Here is a 12,452-nt window from a genome sequence, read left to right on the forward strand (position 1 = left end):
AGAGAGAGAGAGAGAGAGAGAGAGAGAGAGAGAGAGAAAGGAAAGAAAGAAAGAAAGAAAGAAAGAAAGAAAGAAAGAAAGAAAGAAAGAAAGAAAGAAAAAGAAAAGTACATAAATCAAAATATAGCTTGACAAAAAAAAAATTTACCTTTTGGGCTGGGGATTTAACTCAGTGGTGCTGTCACCTGCACACACACACACACACACACACACACACACACACACACACAGCTTGATGAACTTTACAAAGTGAACCTACAGAATAAGAAGGGAAAAAATCCAAAGTGAACATACTTGTATAACCCTCAGCTCTAGAAATGAGGGGATGAGAAAAAGGAAGAGGAAAGGAGGGACAGAAGATTACCAGGAATTTGAGACCAGACTCGACAATATGAGACTTTATCTCAAAAAGAAAATAAAAGCCAATCAAAAGCTAGAACTTTAAACCAGGATTGGTGGTGCACACCTGTAATCCCAGCACTCAGGAGGCTGAGGCAGGAGGATCACTGTGAGTTCGAGGGCTACATAATGAGTTCCAGGGCAGTCTGAACTACACAGTGAGATCCTGTCTCAAAAAACCAAAAAATAAAATAAAATAAAAAAAACCTAGAACTTTTAAGTGTCCTCTTATAGCTCAGTTTTCTCCCCAAGGATAAACATTCTGATTTCTAAAACCATGAAATAGTTTTATCTGTTCATAAACTTCATTTATGAACTCATACAATACATACGCTTTTGTGACTGGCTTCTTTCATTCAACATTCTTATGATAATCCTTCAAAGTTTAACCTATCCATGCTCATTGCTGTGTAGTATTCACTGCAGATCAAATCTGTTTTATTGCCTATCAACTTTGGATTGTGTCTAGTTTACAACTGTTATGCTCTTGCTTTTAACTTTCTAGAACATATCTTCAGTGGGAATATATTCACATTTCTGTACACTCCAGACCTAGAAAAACTGCTGGGTTATAGGTTATCAGAGATTCTTTTTTTTTTTTTTTTTTTTTTTTTTTGAGACAGCGTCTCAATATGTAACGGATACTGGCTTTAAACTCACTATGCAGCCCAGGCTGACTTCAAACTTATGTCACCCTCCTGCCTCAGCCTCCTGAGTGCTGGAATTATGTTCAATTTTAGTAGATCTAGTTGTCCAACCTAGTTGTTAAAATTTACACTCCCACCAACAGTACAAGCAAGTTCCCTTTGTTCCACCTCTTTACAAATATTTGATATTTTCTCCTTTTTCATTTGCTATACTAGGATGTATACAAGTGCTACTAATTAGGATTTAATTTTCATTTCTTTGATGACTAACAAAGTTAATTTTTATATATTTAATAGCCAATTAAAGATAAGCAGATATCAATTTAATACTTGCATTTTAAAGTGGTATTTGTCTGCCCTATTCTTACCAATCTGCAGGTACTCTAGATGATTTCTTTATCCAGAAAAAAAATTTTTTTTTTCTTTTGGCAGTACCAGAGATCAAACTCAGGACATTTTGCTTGTGAGACAGGTGTAGTGCCACTGAGATAAATCCCCAGTCCCTCTAAGAAAATAATTTTACTACTTTCTGCTTGAGCTAGCAGCATCTTGCACTGTGACATATGTGTTTATTCAAGTACAAATGTTAAAAGTAGAATAACATAAGCAATTGCCTACACAAAGACAGAGACTGTACATTATTTTTCTTCTTGAATAATTTTTCTTGCACAGTAAAGTACAATTACATGTCAGTATAACTTACTGATCTAAAGAATACACTCTAAACTATGAGGTATAGCAACTCCTGGTAAGAAGAGCAAACATATAAACCTGTACTTAACATGAAAAATATTTTGATTGCTTTTTTGTTTGTTTGTTTTGTTTTCTGGCTGCCATGGATGAGAAAGATAAAGGAAATCTAATATTTAAAGATCCTAGAAACTAACAAAGAATAATTTTTTAGAATTTTAGTAATTCTTAACTATTTATCATTCCTTATTGGAGCACTGTTGACTGGAAAAAGATAAAGTAAATACTGAAATGAAGCTAAATGAAGCTATGTTTTATTATGGATTAAACCAGTTAGTTTTTAAAATCTGCCAGGAATAAACTCAACTAAAAAAAAAAAAAAATCTGCCGGTAGGGCCAGGGATGTGGCTCAGAAGCACTGTGAAAGAGTATGGTCCTGAGTTCAATCTGTGTACTGGGCGGGGTGGGGGTGGGGGTGGGGGAGATGCCTGCCAGGTAAATGCTAGTCTGTATCAAGTTGAGATCCTGATATCTACCTGTCAATGTTACAGTTCAGAATGGCATTAAAAACAGTCCGACTGGCCAGGGGTTTAGCTCAGTGGCGCTGTGCCTGCCTCACAAGTGCAATTCGATCCTGAGGTTCGATCCCTGGTGGTAGTGGGGCACTTCTACTGTGCTCGCTTTGGTAGCACATATACTAAAATTGGAACAATACAGAGAAAATTAACACGGCCCCTGCACAAGGATGATATACAAAAACACTCCTACTTCACTTGAGTCACCATGGTAATAAGACAGGAAGCTTATGTTTTCTACACAGGATATGCTTGGCATTTTCTGATGTTAACTCTAAACTCAGATTAAGCATAAACACCACCCCAGATGAATATTCTGCTGTCAAAGTTGAGTGGTTGTGAGTAAAAGCTCTCATGGTCTAACATTTCAACCATAAGGTAGAAACAAAGTTAATTATTGCTTAAACATCCATCCAATAAGAAATTAACGTGAACCAAATAACTGAATTAGAAAATTACCATCCTAGTTTGAATATTTCCAATACTGTTTCATAGTTTTCAAAATGGACAGTAATCAGTGTCCCTTTGTTTTGATGCAATTTCACTTTAAATTTTCTGCCCAAATTACATATTTAATGTTAAAATTGGGTAATCACTCATACATTATTAAAATACTCTATAAAATAAATCATGATCACTTAAGCTTATCATAGTTAATTACCATAAAATATCACTGGAAATAAAAGAATCACAGAAATGAAACCAAGTAAGAAACAGGAGAAGCTAATGGAAAACTAGGTGAACATTAAGGGAACCAACAAATCCAAGAAAAAAACAAACTTCCACTGCTCTTATTCAAAAGGATAATAAATCTCATACTTTGTGCATATTTCCACAGTGATCAAGATGATGGCAGTTCTTTTTGCTAGAGTTTAAGAGAAAACTGTCTTTAGTATACAGTACCAGGCAGGTGCTTGTTTAGTGATAAAAATGATAATGGTTAGAAAAATTGGAAAATTATCAGCTATAAATTAGTATCAATAACTGGTCTATTTTTGTTTGTTTGTTTGAGACAGGGTTTCACTGTAGTTCAGGCTGGCCTTGAACTCTTGATGATACTCCTGCTTCAGCCTCCTGAGTGCTGGGATTAAAGATGTGCAACACCAAACCTGGTTCTAATAACCAGTCTCATGTGTGTGTTGTATGTATGTAAGTGTGTTACTGGGGCCTGAACTAGGGGCTCCATAACACTGAAACACATCCCCACCCTTTATTATGAGTCAGAGTCTTGCTAAATTGGCCAGGTTGGGCCCAAACCGGAAACCGTCCCACACCATCCCTCTCAATAGATGGGATCAACTGCATGGACCACTGCAACTATTACCAAATTTGTATGTTTAGCCAGTCTACTCTTGAGGGTATGCATTTTACCAAACTCATTTAAAGAAATTTTACTGCCTTGGTTGTAAAACCCATTTACTTTTTGTTTTGTTAGAGACAGGGTCTTGCTATGTAGAGTTCAGGCTGGACTTGAGCTTATAGTGATCCTCCTGCCTCAGCCTCCAGAGTACTGGGATTACTGGCATGCGCGTCACGCCTGGCAACCCATTTACTTTTTTTTTTTAAGGTAAGAAAGTTTCTGCTTTTATTGAAAATTTATATATGACTCAGTATTTTAATAAATAAACAGATAACCAATTTCACAAAAAAAATGATAGTGCTATGTATGCTAGAGAAGAAAATATTAATCGGGGTATTTACTCGTAGTGGCAAGACACACTTTTATCAATACAGAATAAATATTAACAGCATTCTTGAGCCAATGTTGAGACCCATCAAAATATAGGGATCAAGCAAGATGTAATAAATAATTATCCAGAGAAAAAGATGGTGCATACTCAGGTGATAAAATTGTCTTTGTAAACTGCCGCAGGTCAATTAGTCTCATCCTCACAGCTCACCTTCAAACCACAGGACATGTTGTCTCAGGCTACCTTAAAGGGCTAACCTCTAAGAAAAGCAGAAAGCCCATTATCCTTACAGTGAAATGCAAAACAACTGCAGAAACAACCCATTTACTTTTATGGAGAATATTTTAAGCAGTTTCTGCTGAAGTATCATAGATTATGACGACTGCAAGAGACCTTTGCTAACCTTCCCAGAGTGAAAGCTGTGGTATATAGTTCTTCACCAATAGAATTCTGAACACCCAAGGCAAAAACTTGACTCTCACTGACCCCTACATAAAAAGACATAATATAATAGTGGACCATGATGAGATTAGCAATGTGCTTTTTTCTGGGTAGTAAAATAGGAAAGGGGATGGAAATCAGAAGAACACCATATGGGTTAATAGGAATTAACTCTAAATGAACAATCGCTTTAAATTAACTTTCACTCTCCCATTACAAAGCAAAGCAAGTACTGATGTAACACGTTGCCTCACCAAGTGCTTGTGGTCCTGAGGAAAATGTGGACATCATTCCATCAGTGAGAAGCAGTCATAAAGCACCTCGAGAGAGGACATACTGACATGCAATTCTGTTTGTGTTACCCTAAAGTCACCAATCATAGAAGTTAAAAACACTTCTTTTCCATCATATATTTAAAATAAAAAAGATTTTAACATGAACGCCTGGTGCAGAACAGTTCGAGCATTGGGTATGGTGGACAGGTGACATTTTGAATGCAATTTTGAATTTTTGAATGTACTCAGTGTGCAAGAACAAATTTACTATTTCAGAAGACAAAACCAGTTTTAATGCCATAGCCACAATGAGAAAAGGTTTCATTCCATAAATGGATGGCCACAGGATGAGGGGCACATGGCAGTGGGGCAATAGTGCATGGCAGTGGAAAACAGCAAAAGCAACAAGAGACCTTAACAGTGTCTTTCTGCTCCTTTTATCTCATCAGGCTATTTGCGGGTGGGTAGCACTCACACCCTTAATCCTAGTGCTCTCAGGCCTACCACTCAGGAATTGCACCATGAATCACACACTCTAGATTCATCCACCTGCAAAACAGCCCCACCTCATGTACATGAGGCTGTAGGGGACATCTAAACACAAGCATAACATTCTATCCCTGACCCCACAAGACTCACGCACACCCCTTCATATAAAAGACATCCCATCCATCTCTAAAAGTTGCCAAAGTACTAACAGTTTCAACACTGCTGAAAAATCCAAATCCAAAGTCTCCTCTGAGATTTAAGGCAAACTCTTAGGTGTAAGACGCTGTACAAATGAAAGTTAAACACTTCTAGCATACAGTGGAACACAACAGACATTTCCATTCCAGAAGTTACAAACAGAAGGATACAAAGTAATGGGAACAAAGCAAGACCAAAATCCAGCAGGGCCAACATTAAATCCTACAGTTTCACTTTCAGCATCCCTAGCAGTGTGTGGCAAGTCATGGACTCCAAAGGGCTGGATGGCTCTGCCCATATGGCACTGTCAGCAGTTACAGCTCCCGTTATTTCCCTCTTAGGCTGATTCTGTTCCTTTGCAGTTTTTCTCAGATAATTCACATTCCTGGTTTCTCCAATATTCTGGGGTCTCCAGTGCACCTTTAGTTTCATACTCACACTTCACACATTGCTCTCTCAGGGGCACACTGCCTGGCCTCCCAGGCCATTTTCTGAAATCTGGGTTGAAGCCTTTTTGACCCCACAATTGTTGCATTCTGCATGTGCCTAAAGCCAGCATCAGGTGGATAACATCAAGTCTGCTGCCAGATGGAGCAGTAGGCAGACTTCCTTCTCTCTTGGCTGTAGGGATCCAGGGCCTATGAACCAAATCCCAAAGAACAGCTTCCCTAGACCACTGCCACTTTGGAACAGGGTGCTCTGAGACTCTCTTTTCAAAGCAGTCTTTCACTTTTTCAATTTAGAGGCTGCAAAGGGTGGAGTCCTGCTGCTTCTTTTGATGTGCTCAGGCCATCTTTTCTATTTTCCTGTTTCTTCTCAGCAATCAAGATCTCCTCTGTTCTATCTTTGCAGAGCACAACTCTACTGGTTTCCTTTCTGGCCAAAATCAGAATGTTTTAAATAATTCTGCTGGGCTCTTTGCTCTTCATTCTCAACATAAATCTGGCTCAAAGCCCCCAACAGTAGCCATGCCACTGCCTCAACATTCTACTGCCTTAAAATTTCTTCTGCCAGATTAATTAGTCTGCTGCCCTTAATCTCAATCTCAGGCAAAGTCTCTGGACATGAGCAAAATGAAACAAATTTTCTGCCAAGCCATAAAGCAAATGTCTGGAGTGCAACAGCCAATGCAGTCCTTCCCAGCAGAAACAGCCTGGTCTTTATCAGCTTTCTGGGCTTCTGACCTCTGACCAGAATCTCTCATACAGTACAGCCTAAGGCATTCCAGCTCTATTTCTTCAGCCAGCATCTTTGAAACTTTCCTAACTTTTCCCCTTCCCACAAGCCAGGTAGGTAATCTCCCAGCAATGACCTTACTTCTCTGGTACCAAATTTTCATCTGTTACTTCTCTCTTGTTGCTGTGTAAAAATACCCGACACCCAAAGTTAAAGAGGAAAGGGTTTATTTAGCGCACAGTTTGTACAGAGTTTGGTCCATAACCAGCTGGCTCCAAGGCAGAGCGGCAAGAATTCATGGAGGCAGAAGACAGCAAAAGCAACAAGGGGGAGGGGCACTCAACAGCATCTTTATGCAGACCACTTAGAGTGGGTAGCACTCAAACTCTGAATCTGAGTGCTCTTAGGCCTAGCACTACCACTGCACCATGAATAACACACTCTAGATTCAGTTACCTCCAAAATAGCCCCACCTCATTTCCATGAGGCTTTGGGGCAACATCTAAACACAAGCAATAATAGAGCATATGGGCTGTTTCCAAGATGTAACTATCGTAAAGTGTCCTGCTGTGAAATGGGTATGTACGAATAACTGTGAAATGATGACTTTAACTCTTTTGGGAATATACCTAGAAATGAAATAGGTGGGTGAAATGGAACCTCTAGTTTTAACCTGAATTCCATAATGGTTATACCAGTTGAACACTCCCATCAACAATGGAGAAGGAAGGGTTCCTGTTTCCCCACAGCCTCACCAGTATTTGTTATTGGTTGATTTCTTAGTGATGGTCATTCTTTCTGGAGTGAGATGAAATCTGAGTTGTTTCAATTTGTGTATCTCCAATGACTAGTGATGTCGAACATTTTTCTCATGTATTTATTTTTTGTTTTTACTTCTTCATCTGAGAAGTGTCTATTATTTTGGATGCCTATTTTTAATTTATGGTTTAAAAACAAGTGAAATTACAAAATATGTTAAGAATTCTTCACTTTCTAAATACTAATTTAGAAGTCAATGAGTATTAACATATTTTTAAATGGTGGAAAGCACTTTTCTTTTGAGGGACTTCATTTAGAAAAAAACTATACTACCCTAGTTTATTATATTCTATTTAGTACCATTTAGATAAAGGTAAAAAGCAGCTAGGAAACTCTGAAAGAACCAACAAAAATATATCTGTGAGGATAATATATACTAGTGAGTATTGTAAGCAAGAAAAGATACTCAGTATATGAAATCAGCCCTGAAAGAGAAAATAAAACATTTCAGGAAATAAGTTTTAGATTCTTCAGAAGTAACCATTTAAAGATATTAATACTGAAACTTCACTTAAGTATAAAAAACACATTTTTACTTTACTCTTTAGTTTAGCTGAAACGATGCTACAATCTTAATAAAAAAAAAAACAGACATTATGTTTCATTTAATTTCTATTACTAGTAAGCAGGGTATGATAGCTTTAAGTGCAAAGTTGGCTGGGCTCAAAAATTCCCAGATGAACATTGTATTTGGATATGAGAATGCTTCCAGTTGAGATCAGCATATGAACTGGCAGACTCCATGGAGTAGGCTGACCTCTCCAGGGTGCAGGCAATGTCCCATCTGTTCAACAAAAAGCAGAGGGAGAATTCAGCCGCCCCCTTTTTCCTGCTATAACATCTCATCCCAAATTCTCCTATCTCATATTGAGATTCATACTATTGGCTTCCCTGATTCTCAGGCCATTGGGCTTGGATTGAATTACACACTGATCTTTCCTGGGTCTACAGTTTGCAGAGAGATAAGAAGCCTTCAGTTTTGTGAGTTAATTCTTCAAAATATAGCTATATATCTCCTATGGGATTTTGCTTCTTTGGAAAACACATACAGCGGGGAATGGATGCTGGCTAGCAGGAAACAGGTATTAACTATAAGTTTTATTTGCATGACACTTTATATAATTATTACTTAAATTTTGCTATCCATATTTCAGGTGAAACAAATGTATAAATTAAAAAGAATTGAGTCATATTATATTTTTTAAATATAGGAATTAAATCTGTATAGCAGTAACTTTAATCCTCTTTGAGAAATCTTTCTTCCTCCTTCTCATTGTGGGGGGTCAGTGGGATGACTCTAGTTTACCTTTAGAGGGAGAGGCTGATCAGGCTTAAGAGTCATGTTATTCCTAAGCGACTGATGCAGGGTAGGCAAGTACCATGGACCCAAGCTTGTGAGCAGGTTCCCTGAGTCTGGCATCGAGGACTGCTTCAAGGATGGGCCATGACGTAAGATGGGCCAGTCAGTGGTACTGTAGGATTTCTGTTTAGAATGTTGGATCACTTATATTTTCAGGGGAGACTTTGATGACTTGAGAATGTTACACCCAGGAATGTGAGGCCATGGAGAGACTGACTGAAACTGCCACAGGTTAGATTTAGAACCTGATTAAAGAGACAGTTTGGTTTGGGAGGCCTGAAAAATGGATACTGGTTTTGTCTGAATCTTGGATTAGCTGGGTTTAAAGGTAATTGGTCACTGGGCCAGGGATTTAGCTCAGTGGCACCATACCTGCCTTGCAAAAGCAAGGTCCTGAGTTAGATCCCTGGTACCCCCCCAAAAAAGTTTAATTGGTTGCTAAATAAACTTTCTTGCTCAAATAGATTTATATCACTTGTGATGAAAACAACTGCAGTAAATGAAATAATGACTAATTATTATAAACTATGACTTCCTGATAAGTTAAAAAATTGCCCTTTGACAAAAAAATGGAAAACAAAGTCTTTGTAAGTAGGGAAGGGTAAAGGGGGTGAAGGGAGAGCAAGGGTATGAGGAAAAAATAAGAACCAAGATGTATCATGTATCCTAATGATAAATTTAACTGTATTGTTTGCTTTAAATGTACCAATAAACTTAATGGGGAAAAACTGCTGTTTGGATCGTAAGTTTATAGCAAAATACACAATTAAATACACTTTTTTGTGAAAAATTTCAATCATATATAAAAGGTACTGAAATGATAACTATACATAATTACATTAAATAATACAAAACTCAGCTATAATTATTATCCACTCCTGGAAGGCCTCATTTTCTGTATCCTCTTCTACTCCCCAATTTTCACTGGATTATTTTGAACTAAACCCCATATATCGAGCTGGGGATTTAGCTCAGTGGATCCACCGCCTGCCTGGCAAGCACAAGGACCTAAATTTGATCCCTGGTATCAACAAACAAACAAACCAACCCCATATATCATATCAATTCAAAGTAAAAACTTCAGGCTGTATCTTTTAAAAGGACTGCTAACCTCTCTTCTGAATATATTTACCATACCTAGAAGAATTTCCAATAATTCTTAACATGTTTAAATTTAAATCAGCATTACCAACTTCCCTGTTCCATAAAACTTTAAAAAAACTGTGCTTAACTAAGGATTTAAAGAAGTTCTTGCACTGTACTTGCTGGATAGAAAAATATATCTGGCTTAAACAAAAAGCAAATAGGAAGTGTGACTGGGCTCCAGCTAAATTTAAAATTTAAATCAGCATTACCAACTTCCCTGTTCCATAAAACTTTAAAAAAACTGTGCTTAACTAAGGATTTAAAGAAGTTCTTGCACTGTACTTGCTGGATAGAAAAATATATCTGGCTTAAACAAAAAGCAAATAGGAAGTGTGACTGGGCTCCAGCCAAGGGGCAGTGTAAGGAACCCTGACAGAGGCAACATTCAGCAGCACCACAGCAGAGGCAGGCAGAGCTCCAGGTGGACAGCAGAGTCTAGCAGGGTGTGATGGTCTGATTTCTGTGGCGTTCTGCGCTAGAAACCATCACTGATATCTTATATGGCAGTAGGGAGCCAGACACAGTAGTACACACCTGAAATCCCAGCACTAAGCTGTGGCAGGGAGAATGCCAAGCTTCAGCCCAGCCTAGGCAACCCAGTTGAGACCCTGTGTCAAAAAGTTAAAAAAAAGGCTGGGGATGTAGCTCAGTAGTTGAAGACAGTGGGAACAAGTGAAGCTTCCCTTCATCTTGAATCCTTCTTGGTCTTTGATACATAATGTCTCCGATGCAAGAAAATCCAGGCCAGGGGAGTCTTCCATGTGAAGTGTGTGTGTGTGCTTGGGCACTGAGAATTTTTCCTTGCCCTCAAACTAGAGTCCACAGTATTTCTGCTTCTCTTCTTGGAACACAGCCATCTCCTAGAAGTCACCACTGGGTCTGACACACTGATCATTAAGCAGTCCTTCTCACCCTTGACATGGTAGTTCTGAGGACAGGAAGCAGGAAGGTAAGTTACAAGTCTGTGCTGAGCCCATCTGAACTGTGGTCCCCCGGGGATAGTGTATACAACAACCTTTTATGGAGCAAATGGGCATCAAGTGCCCTTCCCACAACCATCCTCTGAGAAATTTTAAAAGCCTTAAGGTTGACAAGGACTCTACACTGCAAAGATTCTGGAGGGCCTGGAGGAACTCATGTGTCCTCAGATCCAGAGTACATAAACACATTTAACAACACTTGGTGGGGCTTGGATGATGGGGCTTCAGACAAATTGAGGCTGTCGGAGAGGAACTGCAGAGAGCTTCTTCTTCAAAGACAAGGACAGGAAACAGCAGGGTGATATGCTGCACAAGAAGTCAGTATAAAGATTTATTTACTTCTATTCTGTAATCCCAGCACTTGAGAGGCCGAGAGGCAGGAGGATCCCAAGTTGGCAGTCAGACTGCATTACAGAGAAGGATCTTGTCTCTAGAAACCAAAAAGTTTTATGCACTTCTGAAGCAAAAAAAGTCACATGAAAATCTTAAAACTACTCTTTTTTGGTGCATTTTGTATTACAAAACAAAACATCAATTTTTTTTTTTATCATTAAACCCTACTGCCCCCCACAGTATAAAAAAATTATGGAGGGTAGCATTACATGGGTTAATAAAAGGATAGTTATTTAATAAGGGATCAAGAATTTTTAAAATGGTCAATGATTTATTGACTTAGTATTTTAAATGCAGCAGATTTCAGCATTTGTTAATATTTCTGTAAGAGGTTTCATCATAAAATGTAACTGTAAAATTATTTTTTAAATGTAAAATACAGAAAACAAAACAGCCAGCTCTAGGAAATTTGTTTGGTTGTAAATTACCCAAAATTTACAAACAAATCCCCCTAACTTGCATTTTGTATAAAGAAATAATTTTATATAATACAAACTTCAAGTCTGAAAAGTACATTATTACAATAACTCTTTGTAATTCCTGTTTTATAATAAAAATGTAAAGTTTTCAAAAAATAGTAAAACTCTCAGTACAATCTATTGTAGAAGTCCAACATCATGTTAAAATGTTCAACAATCGCTAAGAATCATGTCTGGAAGGAACATATAATTGAAAAGAAACTACTTGTATTTTTACCACTTTATATTATTATCATCTTTAGTATTTTCTATTCCTAAATAGAAATTCAAACCCTTTATACTGTTCATTTTTTGTTTGTTTTTTTCTTGAGAGTGGGTCTGCCTTATTAGTGCAGGCTGGCCTTGGACTCATAGCAATCTTCTTGGCTAGCCTTCCGAGAGCTGGAATTACAGCTCTCCTGTAGCTATAATGTTCCTCCTGAGTTAGCCATTCTGTGCAGTCGATAATTGGGTTCTACCAAAGTTATCATCATCTTCAAGTGTTCCCTTCAAACTGCCTGAAACAGATGGACAAATCCAGTATTAGGATTAGTACAAAGTGTTCTTTCTTGGATATAAGCAAATGCATTTGTGCTTCGTTCCAAAGGTTTGCAGAATGTATGGAACAGGGACTTCCAGTAAGATGGCAGAGTGGTGAGCAGCAGAGAAAAATCCTCTCTTAGATTTGGTGTCCCAACACAGGAATGGTGGGGGG

At 38.1% G+C, this 12,452-nt stretch overlaps 1 protein-coding gene and 1 non-coding gene across 3 annotated transcripts in view; one reads left to right on the top strand and one right to left on the bottom strand.

Annotated features, from left to right (window-relative positions):
• Ska3 (spindle and kinetochore associated complex subunit 3) overlaps positions 1-12,452 on the bottom strand; it is a 35,043-nt gene that overhangs the window by 18,573 nt on the left and 4,018 nt on the right. The window lies entirely within an intron of this gene.
• Positions 2,410-2,511, top strand: LOC117284647. Its single transcript, XR_004515745.1, has one exon. It is a non-coding gene; the product is annotated as a U6 spliceosomal RNA (small nuclear RNA).

This window comes from Fukomys damarensis, unplaced genomic scaffold, assembly GCF_012274545.1.
Source record: "Fukomys damarensis isolate Sample0158 unplaced genomic scaffold, DMR_v1.0_HiC HiC_scaffold_38, whole genome shotgun sequence".
Classification (NCBI taxonomy): Eukaryota; Metazoa; Chordata; class Mammalia; order Rodentia; family Bathyergidae; genus Fukomys; species Fukomys damarensis.